Source organism: Myotis daubentonii, chromosome 12 (assembly GCF_963259705.1).
Source record: "Myotis daubentonii chromosome 12, mMyoDau2.1, whole genome shotgun sequence".
NCBI classification, from domain to species: Eukaryota; Metazoa; Chordata; class Mammalia; order Chiroptera; family Vespertilionidae; genus Myotis; species Myotis daubentonii.
In genome coordinates this window covers 38,542,919-38,564,540 of record NC_081851.1, presented here as the reverse complement: position 1 = coordinate 38,564,540, position 21,622 = coordinate 38,542,919, and positions in this window count along the sequence as shown.

The window sequence follows — 21,622 nt, the reverse complement described above, 5'->3', positions numbered from 1 at the left end:
AATGAATACATTTGCTAAGAACTTTGGGACTTCTAAATACTGGCTAAACATTGCTAGTGAAAGGAGCTCTTAGGTGAGCTATTCTAATCTGCATACCCTCCTCCTGCATAACTTTCTGGGTGATGTCATACAAACCTCTTCCTGCATCTGGGATTGTTTCCAGTGGCTGCATGTGGGAGCTTCCGGTTTTTGTTCTAAGTGAGTGATGTTTACTGGAAATGGAAGTCCACTAGCAAGATCTCAGTTCAGATAGTTTTGTGGGGGCAGGAAAAGAAATGATTGTGAGATGCATTTGGCCAAAAACTTTTACTTTCTGCCTTGTCATTATCTTGTTTTGATAGGTTGACTTAGTTTTGTTTTGCAATTACTTCTTATGAAAAACCTAGGAGGAATGATATGGTCTGTCTTCGTCTTCCTACTCCTCCTCCTCTAACCACCAAAACTCTCAACTCAAACCTTTCTTCTCCATCCCTCCATACATGCCTGCACACTCACATCAGCTACAGAGAGTAGGTGGAGGCAGCCAAGAACCTATAGACAGGATAGTGGGTATTTTACTACTGTCTTCTCTGAGATCTGCAAGGGACTTGCAACATTGAGATGTGAACAGAAGAGGCAAAGGGGTTTGCCCAAGATTGCTCAGCTAATTAATGGTGGAACAAAATGGAAAACCCAGGCTTCATATCTCATAGTTAAGAGCCTCTGGGATAAAACCCATAAAGATTGTTAACATTTTTTTAGAATTATGCATAAGGACAATTTAGAGAGTTCCAGGTAAAGGAATGCTGTATAACAAGAGTTGATTAAGAGGTTGTTTTATGTTAAACATCAGCTAAGTAAAATTAAAGAAAAAGGCACCTAAATATACTGAGTTTTCCCTCTTTGTGGATCCTCTTAATTATGATGTTGTGATATCAGAAGTAGCTACAGTTTTTCCCCCTAAATTTTTCAAAATAAAAAATTCGCAACAAAATTAACTGAAAATTTAAAGACTAATATATACCATGCTTCACTTTAGTAGACAGGGAACTTGTTGCAAATTCAAACAAGGATGTGGTGTTACAATATCTGAAAAGTCAGGCATCTTTTACCCAATATCTATCTTACCATCACATTGCCATTACCTGTGTTAGCATATACATGGGACACAGTCTAAGTATCAATAAAGCTAAAGCTCCAAATAAGATCAAGTTATTCTAAAACTAAACGGTTATGTTATGGCTGTCATTTGGGTGTTACACTCTTTTTAGTGAAGTTTTGAAATGTCAAGTAAAGGGTAGACCCTAAAGCTTGCAGTCAATGGGGGATATAGAGAAAACGGAGCTCTTCCATTTTATTTTGTTTTTTACTTTCAGCGAAAGAACATTTCTTCTCCACATGGAATGAGTGAGGTGAAGAGGAAGAGAAAAAATATAATGAGCCCTAACCGGTTTGGCTCAGTGGATAGAGCGTCGGCCTGCAGACTGAGGGGTCCCATGTACCTTGGTTGAGGGCACATCCCCAGTGTGCAGGAGGCAGCTGATCGATATTCCTCTCTCATCGATGTTTCTAACTCTCTATCCCTCTCCCTTCCTCTTTTTGAAAAATCAATAAAATACATTTTTAAAAAAACATAATGAACTTTGGTAAAGGAAGATGGACTTCGAAGATGGAGTAATAGAATGTAACAAAGCCTAGAGCTGATCCAAGTGAGTTCCAGCTCAGATTTGAAGAATAACGTCTTAGGGTCTCAAGAGATCACTAGACAATTGTCAGTGCATCATTGAAAATAGGAGACATATCAGGAGACTGGAGACAGTGGAATATTCTCATTTTCAGGAAGAGAAAGAAGGCAGAGTCAGAAAATTTGTAGACAACTGTCTATAATTTCAATCTCAGGCAAGAATCTACAATGGATTACTAGAGCAATAGTTTCAGGCATTAGGTGAAAAAGTACTGATTAAGAGCAAGACTGAGTTCACTAAGAACAAACCAAGGCTGTTTACCTCTTTCCCTTTTTAACAGGGTTACCAGCCCAGTAGCTCTGGGAAAGCCTGTATATATAGAGAGAGTATTTCATCATTGGTTAGACATTTAATGAGTTTCTCATGATATTTCTTTGGACAAGATGGAAAAATATGAACTGGACCCTGGCCTACTGGATGAACCAGTTGATTGTACACAAGACGCTGACTAACAAACTGATATAAAATTGTAAGAAAGTATATAATGATGTGTCCCAAGGCGGTGTCCTTTACCTGCCCCTCATAAACGCTTTCAGAATATATAGAAGGCATGCTCATCAAGTTTATAGGTAACTTGATGTTGGAAGTCTGATGAATATTTGGATGACAGAATGAGAATCAACAGGTTGAGTCTAAAAGGATACAACTTAAACGTGATTAATACGAGGCCTAAGGAACTAATTGTATCAGTAAGAATAAGTCATATTGCACTTGTTTTATTTTATTTTATTTTTTTTTATTATATTGCACTTGTTTTAGTAGTAGCTAAAAGTCTTAGCCTAATTTGAGTCAGAAGTGTAATGTGGTTGCCAAAAAAAAACAACAACAACAAAAAAACACACACTAAGATTTTAGACTGAAACTAGTGGCATGGTAAATGTTTACCAACTGGCTCTCTGGAGGGAAAGAAACACCTTGATTTATATAGCACTTGCCAATTTCTGTAGTGTAAATATTCCCACCACAGCCAGTTTCAAGCTACCAATATAATGTCACTGAATACAGAGTTTAGAAGAAATGTACACTAGCATACCATTATATGATATTTTTACTACATAAATACAATAGGTGCAAATAACCACAAGAAAAAAGATAATATAAAATGTAGCAAAATAATTAGGAAATTATGAGTTTTAAGTATTTTATACCTTTGTTTTAAATACAATATATATAATTGAAGTTTTTTTTAATTTCCTTATTGGTTAAGGTATTACAAATGTGTCCTCATCCCCCCCATTAACCCCCAGCCTCCCCCCCGCCCCCATAATTGAAGTTTGTGTAATTTTACTTTTCATTATGGCCGTGTTTAACAATTGGCTCATGAAGTCCTTGAACCTTTAACACTCAGCTCTTGGAACTTTGCACCCAGGCTCCATCCCCAGTAATAAGCAATGAGGTAACTGCAATTGTCAGGCCACACCCCGATCACTTCATTTCAGAACCCATAACTTACAAGTCAGATGTTCTGAGATCAGAGCACAGGAGCCAGGGTGGTAGAAAACCAGTCATGGGTCCGTGGAACCATTGACAGAATTGGGGCCCTTTGGGCTGGAGCTCAAAAGACCTGCATGTGGCCTAACGGTGAGAAGACAGCTGAATGGATTCTTATTTTCAAATATTTGAGAGACTGTTGTGTGAGGAAGGCTAGGGCTATGATCTATGGGTAGAAAAAAGACACAGGGAGGCAGATCTCTGCTCAGTATAAGAAAGAACTTCCAAAACCATCCCAAGCGAATGGGCTGAAGGTAACCCTGCAGAATGCAGGCAACAACCTTTAGGGACCATGTAGAAGTGGTTCAAGCCTCACAGGAAGGAACAGGGCTGGATAATCTCGAAGGTCTACCCAGGCCTATGATTTTCTGATTTCTGATCCACTGCTTTTTCTAGGTACATGCAAAGAGGCACTGCCTACTCCTGGCTTTGCTTGGCTCTCATTAGAAGAGTGGTGTAGTGTATTTAAAAAAATTTTTTTATTAAGAAAAATTTCGAATGTTAAAAAGTTGAAAGAATAATATGCATAGAATGAAAACATCCACAAGTGTATGCTGAGTATCTACTGTGTGCCTAGCTCTGCGTAAGGCTAACTGTCTTTGGTGTATTTAAGTGTGACTCAGAGTAGGCTTAATTTCCTTTTGTCCAGAGATCAAAAGATAAATGCCAGTACCTTATGAATCCTCAAAGAAAGATTAAATTATGTTCAGAATTGGTTTACTTCAATTGATTTTATTGCATTCTAAGTAAGCATCACCAAGAATACTCTCTGTAGAATTCTAATGTAATTGGGGGGGGAGGGGAGGGGGCGGGGCGGTGTCAGGAAGTGAAAGTGTTGATTGCCCAGTGTACTTTAGGAAACACTGAATTAAGTTAGTTCCTTCCCTGAACTTTCAGCATACTTCATAGGGATTAGTTAAATCTTCAAGAAGAGCATCTAATATGCAGTGTTTCCCAAATTCATTTGCCTAGTCAACCCCAGCTTTTTGTTGCACTTATCAATATACTCCAGACATGGTGTTCTGATCAACACAAGGAGAGTTGCAAATGCGTTGTTCTTTGAAAAGCGTGCATGCATGTTTTAGTGAGGACAGGAAAACAGGAGCCTGTGTCAAAGTGCCAGTGATGAAGCTGCAGCAGGGAGAAAGGTGGCTGGAGGGGGAGAAGGCAAGGTTTGGGGGAAAGGCAGGGGTGGGGAGGTAGCAGGTCACTGGCTAGGGTCTGAGAGAAGGGGAGGGATCACAAGCAGACATTTGAGGAGCAGTTTTCTCCTTAAACTGTGTGAGGCATTTGGGGCACAAGCAGATGGGCTTTGGGGCAAGAGTTAAAATGTACCCCAAAGAGGGCAGAGAACACTTCTATGGGAACATGTAGCATGGCCTCCGCCCTCTGGGGACTCCAGAGGACATGACCCCCTGCTTGCAGCTCCCCGTGGGCTGCCACACATCCCGGCCACAGGGATCAGTGGCTGTGGGGGAGAAAGAAAATGTGGCAGGCACACCGTGGGTGACCAGGTGGTTTCATCCACATCTGTGAAACCCACCCCCTAGGAGGCTCCTGGACATCGGGGTTGGCTTTAACAAGGGGCTGCAGCAATGGGGAACAAAAGCAGATGGAATGGGAGCCAGGGGACAAGATTGGCTACTTCATTTGCAAGACCCAGTGCAAAATAAAATTAAGAATTCCATGATGGCAAGAGCAGTGCATTACAAGCCGGGGCCCATCTAAGCCGGCCCTGCCACAGAACTATCACGGCTCCTGAAACCCCATTTGAATCCCCTGGCCAATGTGGCCTGGAGAAACCAGGTTACACAGATGTTATGTAAAGGAAAGATCTCCTCCCAAGGTGCTCAATTACCCTGGACATCCTGGTGACCAGCCATTCTGGGTAAGCCTGACTGTGCTCTAAGATAAATCGATGGACACATTACATTTCAGGAGTATAGTTCATGTGAAAACCCAGGCACATCCACGCTATCCCCAAATATAGTTCTCACATCACAAACAACATTCTTTCTTCTCCTGCCAAGAATAGAGACGGATTTGCAGCTGCACAGCAGAAATGTACCACCTTTGACTTTGTCCTGGGGTTAAACACCAGCATTTAGTCGGTGCTGAGGCAGCACTCAGCAGCACCCGTGCTGAGTTCTCTCAGAATGAAAAACAAACTCAGATGGAAAGTCCAGGCGAGCGATGTCATTTGCTATTTTTGGAGACGGGGGAGAAAAGGAAAGTTGTGGAAAATGTTGTAACCATCCTCACAGAACAACATACCATGAGTGTGAAAGAAAACAACACCCGCATGCTCTCCTTGGCGACTGGAAGGAAGCACCAAGGCGAAGGAGAAACCCTGGGGGACAGCTGGCATCCCCTAGCAAGGGGCCATTGGCTTCCAAACTGGGGCCTGAACGCATGAGTTACCTCACCCTGTAAGACTGACCTTCAACCGAACAGCAGTCCTACCTCTGATCCCCCCAGGCAGTCACTGTTTCCTCAAACGCCCTGACCAGGAATCAAACTGGGAACCTTTGGGTGCATGGGACGAAGCTCCACCAACTGAGCCACACCGGCTGGGCAGACACTGAGGTCTAGAGTTCATCTCCATTTCATAGATGAGGACATTGGGGCTAGAGTCACACAGTAAGTTGGTGGCCAAGCTGGGGCTAAACTGTGGTATTCTGGCTTGGGGGTCCAGCACTCTTTTCTCTAGTTTGCCTACCCTGAGAAGGGAGCTAAAGGACCAAAGACATGGAAAACCATATGAAAAGTTAGAGGATGGTCACTTACCAAGAGGTTCAGGCTTACCACTTGCAGTGAAGATGGCACCCCTGAACACGGAGTGGCCCTGAGTAAAAGAGGTGCAGGGCTGAGGTGCTGGGAATGAAGGATTCAGGGCTACAGCTTTGAGGCTTTCAAAGCAAGAGCACCAATCACAACTGAGGAAAATTTATTTTCAAAGAAGTATTGAACTTTGAGTATGAACATTTTATTTTTTTAAATAGGTATTGAACTGATAGTACGTGCTATGCATGTACCAGGTGCAAGGAGAGTTACAAAGAGTTTGAGAACAGTTGTTTTTAGTCTTTTTTTCTAGTCTTTTTCTTAGTGATTTGTAAGAGCTTTTATAAATTAAAGAAGGCAACACTTCCAAAGACGTCCCAATGCTGTGCGTACCAGCCACAGTGAGGTTGTTTGGGGTTCAGACAGGGAAATGAGCACCTAGGAGTAATGGAAGGAGAGAAGGAAAAATGAAAGGAAGTTGCAAAAAGGCAAAATAATGTTTAAAGTTATGATTTTGAAATTTGACCTATTAAAAAGATAGTGCCCTGGCCGGTGTGGCTCAGTTGGTTGGAGAGTTGTCCCATACACCAAAAGGTTGCAGGCTGGATTCCTGGCCAGGACATATGTCTGGGTTTCAGGTTCAATCCCCCACCCAACCTCTCCCCTGGTCAGAGTGTGTGCAGGAGGCAACCAATGTTTCTCTCTTCTCTCTTCTCTTCTCTCCTCTTCTCTTCTCTTCTCTTCTCTTCTCTTCTCTTCTCTTCTCTTCTCTTCTCTTCTCTTCTCTTCTCTTCTCCTTTCTTTCTTTCTTTCTTTCTTTCTTTCTTTCTTTCTTTCTTTCTTTCTTTCTTTCTTTCTTTCTTCCTTCCTTCCTTCCTTCCTTCCTTCCTTCCTTCCTTCCTTCCTTCCTTCCTTCCTTCCTTTCTTTCTTTCTTTCTTTCTTTCTTTCTTTCTTTCTTTCTTTCTTTCTTTCTTTCTTTCTTTCTTTCTTTCTTTCTTTCCTTCTCTCTCTCTCCCCCTCCCTCCCCTGCTTCCTCTCTTAAAAAAAAAAAACATTGAAAAACATATCCTCGAGTCAGGATTTTTTAAAAATAAAAAGGATGGTTAGATACAATATCCAAATGGAAATACATCTTGTAAACCATATGCTGGGGCTCACAGTGTCTGGGTACAAAATGTTACATTTCCTTTGAACTTAGAAAAATAGAAAACAAATACATTCAAATGGGGTGGGGGGGGAATCCAAACACTACATTAAAATTTTTTAATTAAATTTTACTAACACCACTCCTCTTCCCACTATTAAGAATTTATAACTCCAGAAAAATATGTTGTGGTTAGATAAAATTTATTATAAATATATCTCATGCACACAACACATACACTTTAAAAATGTATACACTGGACCATGCAAGACACACTCCAGTAGAACTCTATTGCCTTGATTCCGTAGTGATATATCTCAGAACGCAATCCACTTTTCCAAAATCTCTGCAGAGATGTTGTATCACGTTGCCATAAGTTATTTAACCAATTTACTATTGTTTAAGTTGTTTGACATTTTTGCTGTGACAATGGGACTGAACATACGTGGCCTTTTTTGTTTGTATAACCTACAGTAAATGTTTGGAAGTGGAATTGCTGAGTCAAGGGGTACGTTGTTGTTGTTGTTGTTTTAATATGTTTTCTCTGATTTTAGAAAGAGAGGAAGGGAGGGGGAGGAACATTGATGAGAAACATTAATTGGCTGCCTCCTGCACGCCCTCTGCTAGGGATGGAGCCCACAAGATGGGTATGTTCCCTGACCCGGAATCGAGCCAGGGGCCCCTGATTATGAGAGGACACTCAGCCAACTGAGCCACACCAGCCAGGGCAAGGGGCGAGGGGGCATGTATTTTTATCCAATTTTTTTATTGTGGTAATATACACATAACATAGAATGTACTATCAAAACTGTTGTTAAGTGTGCAGTTCAGTGGTGTTAAGTACATTCATATTGTCGTGCAACCATCACCATAATCTATTTCCAAACTCTTTTTATTTTGCAAAGCTGAAACTCTGTACCCATTCAGCTGTACCTCTCCATGACCCCCCTCCCCGCAGCCCCTGACGACTACCATTCTACTTTCTGTCTCAATGATTTTGACTATTCTAGGTACCTCATATAAGTGGAATCATATGATATTTGTCCTTTTGTGTCTAGTTTCTTTCATTCACCATAATGTCTTCAAGGTTCATCCATGTGGAACTGGAGAGCATTATGCTAAGTGAAATAAGCCAGTCAATAAAGGAAAAATACCACATGATCTCACTCATTCATGGACAATAGAGACCATTATAAACTTTTGAACAATAATAGATACAGAGGCAGAGCTGCCTCAAACAGATTGTCAAACTGCAGCGGGAAGGCCGGGGAGGGTTGGGGGGCAGGAGGTAGGGGGGTAAGAGATCAACTAAAGGACTTGTATGCATGCATATAAGCATAACCAATGGACATAAGACACTGGGGGATAGGGGAGGCTAGGGGACTGTCTAGGGCGGGGGGATAAAATGGATACATATGTAATACCCTTTGTAATACTTTAAGCAATAAAAAAAAAAAAGGTTCATCCATGTTCTTCCAAAAGGTGGTACTAATGTACACTCCCACTGCAATGTGTAGGTACAACTGTCCACCCCACCCCCACCCCCACCACACACACACACACACACACACACACACACACACACACACACACACACACTGCTTTTTATCCTAAACCTCTTCAGGTTTGCCACCAATTGCTAGGTGGAAAATGGCATCTCACTATTGCTTTCCTTTGCTTGTATGAGTAAGGCTCACACGTTTATTCATTTTGTTTCCTTTACATTGTTCTGCCTGTTGATACCTCCACCCCTTTTTTCTTTTGGTTTGTCTTTTTCTTAGTGATTTGTAGGAGCTTTTATAAATTAGGGAAATCAATTCTTTTAATACTTATGCTGCAAATATTTGTCCCCAGTTTATCTTTTTTAATTGCACATAAATTTTTTTCTTGCTATTTATTTTTTACTTTTTATTATGGAAAAGTTAAACATATAAAAAAGTAGAGAGAGAAACACCCTATGTACCCATTACCAAACTTCACCCTCACCCCACTCAAGTCATTCTGAAGCAAATCTCAGACATCCTATCATTTCATCCACAAGTGTTTCAGTAGGTATCTGTAAAGACAAAACCTTTTTAAAAACAAAAGTATGATACTACTATCACATGTATGAGGTATTTCAATATAAAAACTGTTAATTTGTATGCAAATGGATCAATCATTTTTCATTTGTGTCATGCATAGAAATATCTTCATTAAGAAATTATAAATGAATTTACGTATGTTTTCTTCTAGTATTTATTTCCTTTTAAAAATATTTTAATATGTTTTTAAATTGATTTTTAGAGAAAGAGGAAGGGAGGGGGAGAGACAGATAGAGACATCGATGAGAGAGGAACATCATTGATTGACTGCCTCCTGCACACCCCCTATTGGGGATTAGGCCTGCATCCTGGGCATGTGCCCTGAACAAGAATTGAACCGTGACCTCTTGGTTCCTGGGTCGACACTCAACCACTGAACCACAGTGGCTGGGCTCTTCTAGTAATTTTTTTAAATTCAAAAACCATTTAATAAGTTTTAAATGATTGCCCAGGACATGCAGGGTCCTTAAGTACTGGGAAAAGGGAGAGTGACAGAGTAATCAGAGCAAAGGCAGATCAATTCCTTTACCCCCTTCCTCACCTATAAAACATCTGCTTCCAAAAAGCACCCTTCAGACCCAGCTCCACTGTCCCTGACCTCACTACTTGGTTCAGAGCCTCCTGTGGACTCCCCAACTTCTGGGCAGCTGCTTCTCCTCCTTCTCCTCCTCCTTCTCCTTCTCCTTCTCCTTCTCCTTTTCCTTCTTCTCCTTCCCCTTTCTTCCCCTTCCTCTTTCTCTCCTCCTTCTCCTTCTAAAACAAGAGTGCTATTGAAATACTGTATAATTCACATACCATAATAGTCACCCTTTTAAAGTATTCTACAATTCGGTGGTTTTTAGTATTTTCACCATCATCACTATCAAATTTAGAACTTTTTTATCAAGCCCAAAAGAAACTTTATATCTATTAAGTAGTCACTCCCCATTTCCCTCCCCCAGCCCCTGTCAAACACTAATCTAGTTTCTGTCTCTGTGAATTCCCAGGACATTCATATAAATGAAATCATACAATATGTGGCCTTTTATATCTGGCTTTTGACTACTAGTACCTTTACATAGTTTTATTTTAACATTGTATTACATTCCTGCTGGAATTTATTTTGATGATAGAAGTGGGGTTATACAGCTTGATCCCCCCTCCACTCCAATACACCATAGTTCCAAAATTGTTTTTTATTCATTTTTTAAAAATATTTTTTATTGATTTCAGAGAGGAACAGAGAGGGGGAGAGAGAGATAGAAATATCAATGATGAGAGGGAATCATTGATTGACTGCCTCCTGTATGCTCACACTGGGGATTGGGATTGAGCCAGCAACTTGGGCATGTGCCCTGACCAGGAATCGAACCCTGACCTTCTGGTTCATAGGTTGACGCTTAACCACTGAGCAACACCGGCCGGGCCCCAAACTGTTTTTTAAATAGTCCATCTTTCCTCTCATGGGTTGGAAATGTCACCATTATCATTTACTAAAATCTCAGGTGTATTTCAGTCTATTTCCGGATAATCTATTTTATTTCACTGATCTATCTAAATCTTTTCTAGAACCAAACTGTTTTTAATTCTTGTAACTTCAAAATGGATTTGAATATCTAATCTAACTGCCCTCTCCCAATATATTTCTTTTTAAAAAAATCATAGTTGTCATAGACTATTATAGTTTCAGAGGTATGGCATAGTAATTAGATATTTACATACCTTACAAAATGATCACCGTAAGTCTGGTAACATCTGTCACTATACAAAGTTTTTCAATATTACTGACTGTATTCCCAATGCTGTATATTACATTCCCATGACTTATTTATTTTTATCACTTAAAGTTGGTACCTCTTAATCCCTTCACTTTTCCACCCCTTCACCCCACCCCCAATATATATATGTTCAGATTTTTCTTGTTTATTTCTACATATGAACCCAATATCATTTTTTCATGTTTTTTAAAAAAAACTTGATATTTTTTATTGGGATCATATTGAGTATATAGATTAATTCAGCAAGAAGTTATATCCCTTAATTGAGATTTTACATTTTCTTTAAATAGGTCCTGTCTATTTCTGGTTAAGTTTATTTTCAGGTAAATTGGTGGTAGCATTGCTATTATAGAATCTTTTATTCCATTATATTTTCAAACTAATCAATTTTGTACATTAATTACATACAAACTACATGAAGCTTAAATTCTCCCATGATTTCTCTGTCAGTTAGCTTTTGTTGTAGTGGCTTATGACAATAAGCATGTGTTATTTCTCATGACTCTGAGTCAACTGGTCCTTCTAGTCTGGGCCAGTGCAGTTTATCTCTGCATTCAATTGGCACCTCAACTGGCCTAGATCATCTGGAACTCCTCACTCAGATGGCTGGTAGCTGGTTCTGTTCACCTGGGGCAGTGTGAATGACTCAGCCACATGTCCATCAAGCTAACTGGCAATTCAGAGTAGTGGTCTCAAAGTTCTTTAAAATGGTTAAAAAGGGCAAGTGCCAATGCGCAAGCCCTTTTCAAGTTTCTGATTACATCATGTTTGCTAAATGTCCTATTGTTCTAAAGAAAGCCACATTGTCTAAATTAGGTTCAAAGTGTGAAGAAATAGACTCAACTTCTGAGAAGAGCTGCAATATACATTGTAGCCTGTTTTGCAATTTCCCACAACTTTCTAACATTTCTTTGGCCTAATCTCTTCAGGTTTTTAGTTATTCTTGGATATTATTACAAATAACACATTTTTCTTACCTTAAGAAATACTTTAACTCTTAAATTCTTTTCTTAGTTGTACTGATTAGGATTTCCAGAACACTACTAAAGTATAATATTTTAGTGAGTTTTAAAGTATGATGCTGGATCTTTATAATGGCAAAAAAGAAAATGAAATCTAACTATTTCTAAGATACTAAGGCTGTATGTGTTTTTTAAAAATTTTTGTTTTATTTGTTTAATCAGGAATGGATGTTCAATTTTGCTAAACGGCAATTCAATATCTACTGAGATGATTACATTGTTTTTTTCCCCTTGATCTATTAATATAGTAGCAGATTGATACAAACCCTAATTATGAACCATACTTGCACTTCTGGCATGAGTCTCACAACCACAGTTGAGGAGTTTTTGTTTCAGCTGATAACGAAAAATTATGTCTCTGGATCTGCCTATTCTAGACATTTCATATAAATGAAATTATAGCCCAGCCTGTTGAGCATCGTCTCATGTACCAGGAGGTTGCCAGTTCGATTCCTGGTTGGGGTATGTGCCCTGGGTTCTGGGCTCAATCCTAGGTAGGGGGTGTGCAGGAGGATGTTTCTATCTCTCCTTCTCCTTTCCTCTCTCTGAAATCAATAAAAACATATTTACATGAAATTATACAATGTGTGGCCTTTTGTGTATGGCTTGTTTCACTTAGCATGATGTTTTCAAGGTTCCTCCATGTCGTATCATCTATCTTTACATCATTCCTTTTTATGGCTGAATAATGTCCCACTGTATGGATATACCACACACAAATCCTTTTGTGGCATCTTCCAAGTTAACACTCACCTCCTCCTCCTCCTTTATGTTGCTTTTCTAGTGAACTGCATGCTAGATATTCTGGGTTTGAAACATTCCTTCATTTCTGGATAAATCTTATTTGGTTGTGGTCATTATTCTTTTAAAGAATTGCAAGATTCAATTTGCTAGTATTTTATTTAGAATGTTGGTATCTTTTAATAAATGAGCTTAACTTGTATTTTACATTTCTCCTGCTTTCCTCATATGGTTTTGGTATAAGAATTATGTTAGCACAGGAACTGTTGTATAAGAGGAAATATTTGCTCCTGGAAAGTTTCATAAAATCTAATTATAGATTCACAGATCTGGGTTTTGTGGGTTTATTTTAGGAAGTAAGTCTTTGGCTACCATTTCAGTATCACCTATGGAAATTGGTTCATCCAATTTTTCTGACACAAAAAACAGTAAAGTTTACAAAACAGCTTGCTGACATTTCACAAAGTAACACCCAGGTCAAGAAATACAACATCGCCAGTACTCCAGAAATCCCAAAAGTGATTCCTTCCAATCACTACTCTTTTTCTTTTCAAAAATAATTATTACCTTCACTTCTGTTATAACTATTTCCTTGCTAGCTATTTATTTATTTATTTTAAATTTTATTGGGGTGACAGTAGTCTATATGAACATATAGGTTACATGTGTGGATTACTAATTTACAAAATCTGTACATAGGACCGGTGCCCACCACCCAAAGTCAAATCTTCTACTGTCACCTCATATTAGGACCCCTTTCTTCCCCCCTCTCTCTGGCAACCAACACACTGCTGTTTATGTACATAAGTTTCAGATTTATATTCCACATATGAGTTAAATCATATAGTTCTTAGCTTTCTCTGTTTGATTTATTTCACTTTGCATAATGTTCTCAAGGTCCTTGCTTTTTTTTTAATAGTTTTTTTCTCCTAAACATGAAACCCTAAACAGTATAGTTTGTTTTTACCTGTACTTCAACTTTCTATAAATGGAATTACACAATACTACACTTGCAGTGGGGTGGGGGGGGGGGGTCCCTCAGCCTGGCCGGCGCCCTCTCACAGTCTGGGAGCCCTCGGAGAGGCTCCCACCACCGCCACTGTACTTGCCAGCCATGAGCCCGGCCTCTGGCTGAGTGGCGCTCCCCCTGTGGGAGCACACTGACCACCAGAGGGCAGTTCCTGCATTGAGCATCTGCTCCTTGGTGGTCAGTGCACGTCATAGCGACCGGTCATTCAGCTGTTCGGTTGATTTGCATATTAGCCTTTTATTATATAGGATACCAGTATATTTGTGGCTTTGGCTTCTTCTACTCAACAATATTTTTTAAAGAGGCACCCAGATTGTTATGTGTAGTTGTTGTTATTCTTTTACTTTGCTGAATAGTAATGTACCATTACATATTTGTTTATTCATTCTTCTGTTTATGGTCTTTGAAGCAGTTTCTAGTTTGAGATGATTCAAATCGAGCTGTTATGAACATTCTGTATATGTTTCTTGGAGAACATGTGCACATATTTTTATTGGATATATGCCCACTGATGGCATTGTTAGGTCATAAATTATTTACTTTATTCAATGTTATAAAAAATTTTTCCAAAATGTTGTATCAATCTACACTCCTCCAGCACCATATAAGAATATCTGTTGTCTACATCCTCACCAGCATTTGGTAGTGTTAATCTTTTAATTTTACCTATTCTAAAAGTGGTGTCTGGTTATAGTTTTATTTGCATTTCCCTGATTATTAGTGATGTTAAATATCTTTTCATAAACTTATTGTCCATTGGGTAGCCTTTTTTTTTTTTTTAACCCCGAAGCATCTGTTTAAGTCTTTTGCCCCTTTTTCCTTTGGGTTCTTTGTCATTTTCTCATTGGTTTGTAGGATTTCTTTTTTTTTTTTTTACAGAGAGGAAGGGAGAGAGATAGAGAGTTAGAAACATCGATGAGAGAGAAACATTGATCAGCTGCCTCCTGCACATCTGCCACTGGGGATATGCCCGCAACCCAGGTACATGCCCTTGACCGGAATCGAACCTGGGACCTTTCAGTCCGCAGGCCGACGCTCTATCCACTGAGCCAAACCAGTTTCGGCAGGATTTCTTTATGTATCCCATACATGAGCTCTTTGTAGGTTATAAATTTTGCAAATATCATCTCCGTATTCTGTATCTTTTAATGGCTAAAAGTTCTTAATATTAATGTTAAATTTAAATGTTAAATTGATGTCAAATTTGTCAATCTTTTCCCTATGATTAGTTCTTTTAGTTTATTTTTAAAGTCTTTCCTTTAATGAGGTTTAATTTTAATGTATTCAAATGTATTGATCTTTTTCTTTCTGGTTAGTACTTATTTAGCAATCTTTCCCCACCTTCTAGTCATGAAGCACTTCTATATTTCCCTCTAGAAGCTTTATTGTTTAGCCTTTTACACTTAAGTCTATGATACATCTAAAATGAATTTTTATGTATGATGTAAGGTAGGGGTCAAGTCCCTCCCCATTATTATCTAGTTGTCCCAGCAATATTTATTGAAAAGATCATGTTTCCCTTACTCCTTTGCAGTGCCTCTTTTGTCATAAATTAAAAATCCATGCATGCATGGATCTCTTCCTGGATTTATATTCTATTCCATTGGTCAATGAGCTACCCTCTTTTATAATACATGTAAATATACAGAAGAGGAAGTCCTCCCACTTTGTTCTTCAAGATTGTGTGAGTTATTCTTAGCCCTTTGCATTTTTATCTCATTGAATTTCAAAGGAAAAAATCTTGGTTAGATTTTGTTGGCTGCCAAATTTAAGAAACAAAACAAACAAGAAACCTCTGTGGGGTCTTCTGAATAATCACTTGAATATTATTTCTTTGTTTCATGGGCCACTCACCAGCAAATATATGTAGCATGGCTGCCTTAGGTAAAGTAACAGACCAGTTTCAGAACGGTCTCTGGTAGGAGCTGAATCATTGACTTTCACAAAGTCTGTTTCCTTAGGAAATTACTTCCTGAGTGATCTGGGGCCTGCGGATTGTGGGGTGTTTGTGTACAGTCTCAGCACCTCCAAACTGTTTTCTGTAGCTGAAGTAATTGACAGAGAATATAATCTAACCGTTTATGGATTTCCCTGGCTTCTCTAGGGTGTTCACCTCAAGGTTGTCGTTCAATAGGCAACAACTCAAGGGTAGAGACTAATTTCCAAGGGGCATCAGAAGTTCTTTCCTCTCCATAAACCCAGTAATATTTGTATTCTCTTTCTAGTCTTCAGAGGATAACAGAAGTAACTTTAAAACTGGAAATGAAAATCGGTAAAAGGATACAAATTACAGGATAAGACTTTACAGGTGCAAAATGTATCCACAAAGTTCTTATTCCAAGTCTCAGATCTCAGTCCAGAGACCTGTGTGCTTAAGCTTTCAATTCCTCCTCCGTTTCCTCTTTCCATGCCTGTCTTCCTTCTTCTTAGCTCCAATATTTTCTTCAACCCAAAACTTTCCTCTTTATCTGTCCACCTTGCTTCCCTCCAGCTAAGTCTATGTTCTCTTTGGTCTTGTTTTAATTTGACTAACATCAGGATCATCTTCCCAAGTCATTGATCATAAGCTCAAGATATTTTGTATACTAAAGAGTACAGCTCACCCGGGTTTGGCTCAGTGGATAGAGCGTCAACCTGTGGACTGAAAGGTCCCAGGTTTGATTCCAGTCAAGGGTGCATGCTCTGGTTTCGGGCTTGGCCACCAGTGTGGTGGGGAGGGAAGGGGTGGCAGGAGGCAGCTGATCAATGATTCTCTCTTATCATTGATGTTTCTATCTTTCTATTCCTCTCTGAAATCAATAAAAATATATATTAAAAACAAAACAAACAACAGATCGATACAGTGAATATCACAATAAAGCTAGTCTTAATCTTAAAAAAAAAAAAAGAGTACAGCCTGGCCAGCATGGCTCAGTAGTTGAGTGTTGACCTAGGAGCCAGGAGGTCACGGTTCAATTCCCAGTTCTGGGCATATGCCCAGGATGCAGGCTCGGTCCTTGGTGGGGGATGTGCAGGAGACAGCCGATCAATGATTCTCTTTCATCATTGATTTTTCTCTCTCTCCCTCTCCCTTCCTCTCTGAAATAAATAAAAATATACTTTTAAAAAAAGGAGTACATACCTGGAAAACAGTTCCTCAGAAAACTACATGCAACTTTGTAGGTTCTTCATAGTTCTGAATTCCATTTCAAACAGGAGAGTAAAACTGCCTGGAGTTCAAGGGCAGAGCTAGAATTATAGTTCAAAGGTTTTGGGTGGTCCATTATGCAATTAACTACCTCACTTGGTTATTAATGGTATCACAAATCATGCTGCAGTTTGGGTGAGCTTGTAAAGGAAGCACCACCACTGCTTTAAACATTCACTTCTGCCGAAACCGGTTTGGCTCAGTGGATAGAGCGTCGTCCTGCGGACTGAAAGGTCCTGGGTTCGATTCCGGTCAAGGGCATGTACCTAGGTTGCGGGCACATCCCCAGTGGGGGATGTGCAGGAGGCGGCTGGTCGATGTTTCTCTCTCATTGATGTTTCTGACTCTCTATCTCTCTCCCTTCCTCTCTGTAAAAAATCAATAAAATATATTTAAAAAAAAAACAAAAAACATTCACTTCTTTATGAGATTTTTTTTCCCTTTTTAATTATAGCATGCTTCCTGTGTAAATCTTGAAAACTATAGAAAAGTATAGAGAATTAAACACCAGCCATAATCTTACCACTTAGACATTATCACTCTTATTACTTTGGCATATACTTCTAGGCTTTTCTTTTTTTTTTTTTAATTAAATCTTTATTGTTCAGATTATTACATTTGTTCCTCTTTTTTTCCCCCCCCATAACTCCCCTCCTCCCAGTTCCCGCCCCACCCTCCGCCCTCACTCCCCACCCACTGTCCTCATCCATAGGTGCACGATTTTTGTCCAGTCTCTTCCCACATCTCCCACACCCCTTTCCCCCCCAAGAATAGTCAGTCCATTCCCTTTCTATGTCCCTGATTCTATTATAATCAACAGTTCATTCTGTTCATCAGATTATTTACTCACTTGATTCTTAGATTCACTTGTTGATAGATGCATATTTGTTGTTCATAATTTGTATCTTTACCTTTTTCTTCCTCTTCCTCTTCTTAAAGGATACCTTTCAGCATTTCATATAATCCTGGTTTGTTGGTGATGAACTCCTTTAGCTTTTCCTTATCTGTGAAGCTCTTTATCTGACCTTCAATTCTGAATGATAGCTTTGCTGGATAAAGTAATCTTGGTTGTAGGTTCTTGGTATTCATCACTTTGAATATTTCTTGCCACTCCCTTCTGGCCTGCAAAGTTTCTGTTGAGAAATCAGCTGACAGTCGTATGGGTATTCCCTTGTAGGTAACTGAGTTTCTTTCTCTTGCTGTTTTTAAGATTCTCTCTTTCTCTTTTGCTCTTGGCATTTTAATTATGATGTGTCTTGGTGTGGTCCTCTTTGGATTCCTTTTGTTTGGGGTTCTCTGCGCTTCTTGGACCTGTAAGTCCATTTCTTTCACCAGGTGGGGGAAGTTTTCTGTCATTATTTCTTCAAATAGGTTTTCAATATCTTGCTCTCTCTCATCTTCTGGCACCCCTATAATTCTGATGTTGGTACGCTTGAAGCTGTCCCAGAGGCTCCTTACACTATCCTCGCATTTTTGGATTCTTTTTTCATTTTGCTTTTCCGGTTGGATGTTTTTTGCTTCCTCGCATTTCAAATCATTGACTTGACTCTTGCGCTCCTCTGGTCTGCTGTCGGGCGTCTGCATAATATTCATTATTTCAGTCCGTGTATGCTTAATTTCTAGTTGGTTCCCCAATATAAGATCGAGGGTCTTATTAGTTTTCGTGTAGATCTCATCAAGTCTATCGGCAGCTTCTAAACAGTTCTTGAGAGACCTTAAAAGTGTGGTTCTGAACTCTATATCTTCCTTTGACAATTTTGTCCTGTTTCTTTGTCTCCGCATTTTGTTATGCTTCCTTGGTGCACCCCCTAGTGGTCTTTGTTCGCAGTCTTATAGATAAATCTTGATTGTTGTAGCTAATTCCAGGGAGGATTTGACCTCCAGGCCAAGTGGCTATGAGAATCAGCTGTGTCAGCAGTGAGAGAACTTCTGTCCTCTAGGGAGGTGCTAATCTAGCCTTTGCCTGAGGCTATCCGGCAAATGCCTCTGTGCAGGGCTTGGGCAGGGCGGGTCGCACAGGATCAACACGGTGGGCTGGAGAGAGCAGTTATGGCGGCTCTCAGTCCTGTCCCCAGGGGCTCTGCCTCTCTGAGTCCCAGCACCCGCTGCAAAGCTGGGAGAGAAAGTTGCACTCGCTCTGACCGAAGCCAGACAGTCCCGCTTCTCCCGTTTGAGTCTGGGTCCCTAAAGACTCGCCCGGATCTGGAGCTCAGAGTCTGCGGCTCCCTCCCGATTGAAAACGCCAACCGCGCCCTCCGCCGCCAGCCCGCTCCGCGCACTCGGCACCTCAGAATTTGACTTCAGCACTGCGCCTCCTCTGAGTGTCCGTGTGCGTTTCTCTTTCCTCCTAGTTGTAGGACTTCCACTCAGCCAGCGTTCCTGTGGTTCTGGGTGATGTCCCTTCCGTTTTTTTGGTTTCACTTTTGAAGTAGTTGTTCAAAGCAGCAAACTCCGGCGTTAACCTATGCCGCCATCTTGGTTCTCCAGGAAGTTTTTGGCTTTTCTTAATGCATAGCTGATATTATACATAATTTTGTTTTCTGCGTAAAATTATAATAGTTCCCCCTTATCTGTGGGGGATATGTTCCAAGACCCCCCCCCCCAGTAGATGCCTGAACCCTCCAATAGTGTCAAACCATATATATATATATACTATGTTTTTTCCTCTACATAGATACTTCTGATGAAGTTTAATTTATAAATTAAGCACAGTAAGAGATGAACAACGACTAATAATAAAATAGAACAATTATAGCCTGGCCGGCGTAATTCAGTGGTTGAGCATCAACCTATTAACCAGGAGGACAGGTTCGATTCCCGGTCAGGCCATATGTCCGGTTTTGGGCTTGATCCTCAGTGTGGGGCGTGCAGGAGGCAGCTGATCAATGATTCTCTCTCATCGTTGATGTTTCTATCTTTCCCTCTCCCTTCCTCTCTCTGAAATCAATAAAAATATAATTTAAAAAATAGAACAATTATAATATACTGTAATAAAAGTTATGTGAATATGATCTCTCTCCACTCTGTCTCTCAAAATATCTTACTGTACTGCAGTCACCTTTCCTGTTCTTGCGGTCAACCACAAAAGTCAATCTGGTAATCAAGTTGGTGACTAAGTGACCAGCAAGCAGGTAAGCAGGTAACATATACGGCGAGGACACACGGGACCAAGGGGTGATTCGCGTCCCAGATGGGATGGAGCAGGACAGTGAGAGATTTCGTCATGCTACTCAGAACAGAGTGCAATTTAAAACTTATGAATTGTTTTTATTTCTGGAATGTTCCATTTAATATTTCAGACTGCAGTTGACTATGGGTAACTGACATCATGGAAAGCAAAATCGCAGATAAGGGGGGAATGCTCTACATCAAAAGCAAGTTTCTATGTCTTTAAATTTTTAATATCGCTAAATGACTTTAAAAATATTTGTTTGAATCATAAAGAAGTGAACAGTTTCCCTTTTATTAGATTGTAACTGGTTTCCAATTTCGTCACAATCAACACTAATAAAAGAGAAAAATGGTAATTGGCGTACGAGCTACCCTTTTCATTGGCTAATCAGGGCTATATGCAAATTAACTGCCAACTAAGATTGGCAGTTAACTGCCAACTAAGATTGGCAGTTAACTGACAACTAAGATTGGCAGTTAACTGTCAACAAGATGGCGGTTAATTTGCATATGTAGGCACAATGCAGGGAGGCGAAAGGGAAAGCAGGAAGAAGCCCCCTGCCACTGACAGTGATCAGAAACCCAGGGGGGAGCTAAGAGCTGGGGGGCAGGGCAAAGGCGGCCCTGGGGCCGCCTTTGCCCTGCCCCCCAGCCATGATCGGAGAATCAGGTGCCTTTTCCGCCCTGGCCAGTGAGAGCAGGAAGTAGGGGTGGAGCCAGCGATGGGAGCTGGGCACGGTCGAAGCTGGCAGTCCCAGGAGCTAGGGGTCCCTTGCCTGGGCCTAAAGCGAAGCCCACGATCGCGGGGCCGCTGCGGGTCCCCGCTGCCCGGGCCGGACGCCTAGGCCAGAGGCGTCAGGCCTGGGCAAGGGGCCGATCCTGCGATTGGAGGGTGATGGGGGTCAACGCCTGAGGGCTCCCAGTATGTGAGAGGGGGCAGGCTGGGCTGAGGGACACTCCCCCCCCCACACACACACACCCAGTGCACGAATTTCGTGCACCGGGCCCCTAGTTGTATATAATATTGATGGGAAAACACTTATGTATGTCTCTTGGTCTATACTTTGGGTTATTTCCATAGGCAAACTATGATACAGGACTTGTATCCAGAATATTTAAAGATCTCTTATAAATCAGTAATAAAAAACAACACAATTTTTAAGTGGGCAAAGAATGTGAAAAATTTACCAAAGAAGATACAGTATACCTAAGGCAAATAAGCACATGAAAATATACTCAACATTAGTGATTTGAGAAACACAAATTAAATGGACAATGAAGTAATAATACACTACACTTAGAGGGTTAAATTTAAAAACTGACAATACAAAGTGCTGGCAATGATAAGGAGCAACTGGAATTCTCATATATTACTGGTGGGAATGGAAATGGTGCAGCCCCTTTGGAAAACAGTTTATCAGTGTTCTATAAAGTTAAACTACACACACCCAGCAAATGCCTTCCTAGAAATGAAACAAAATTCTATATC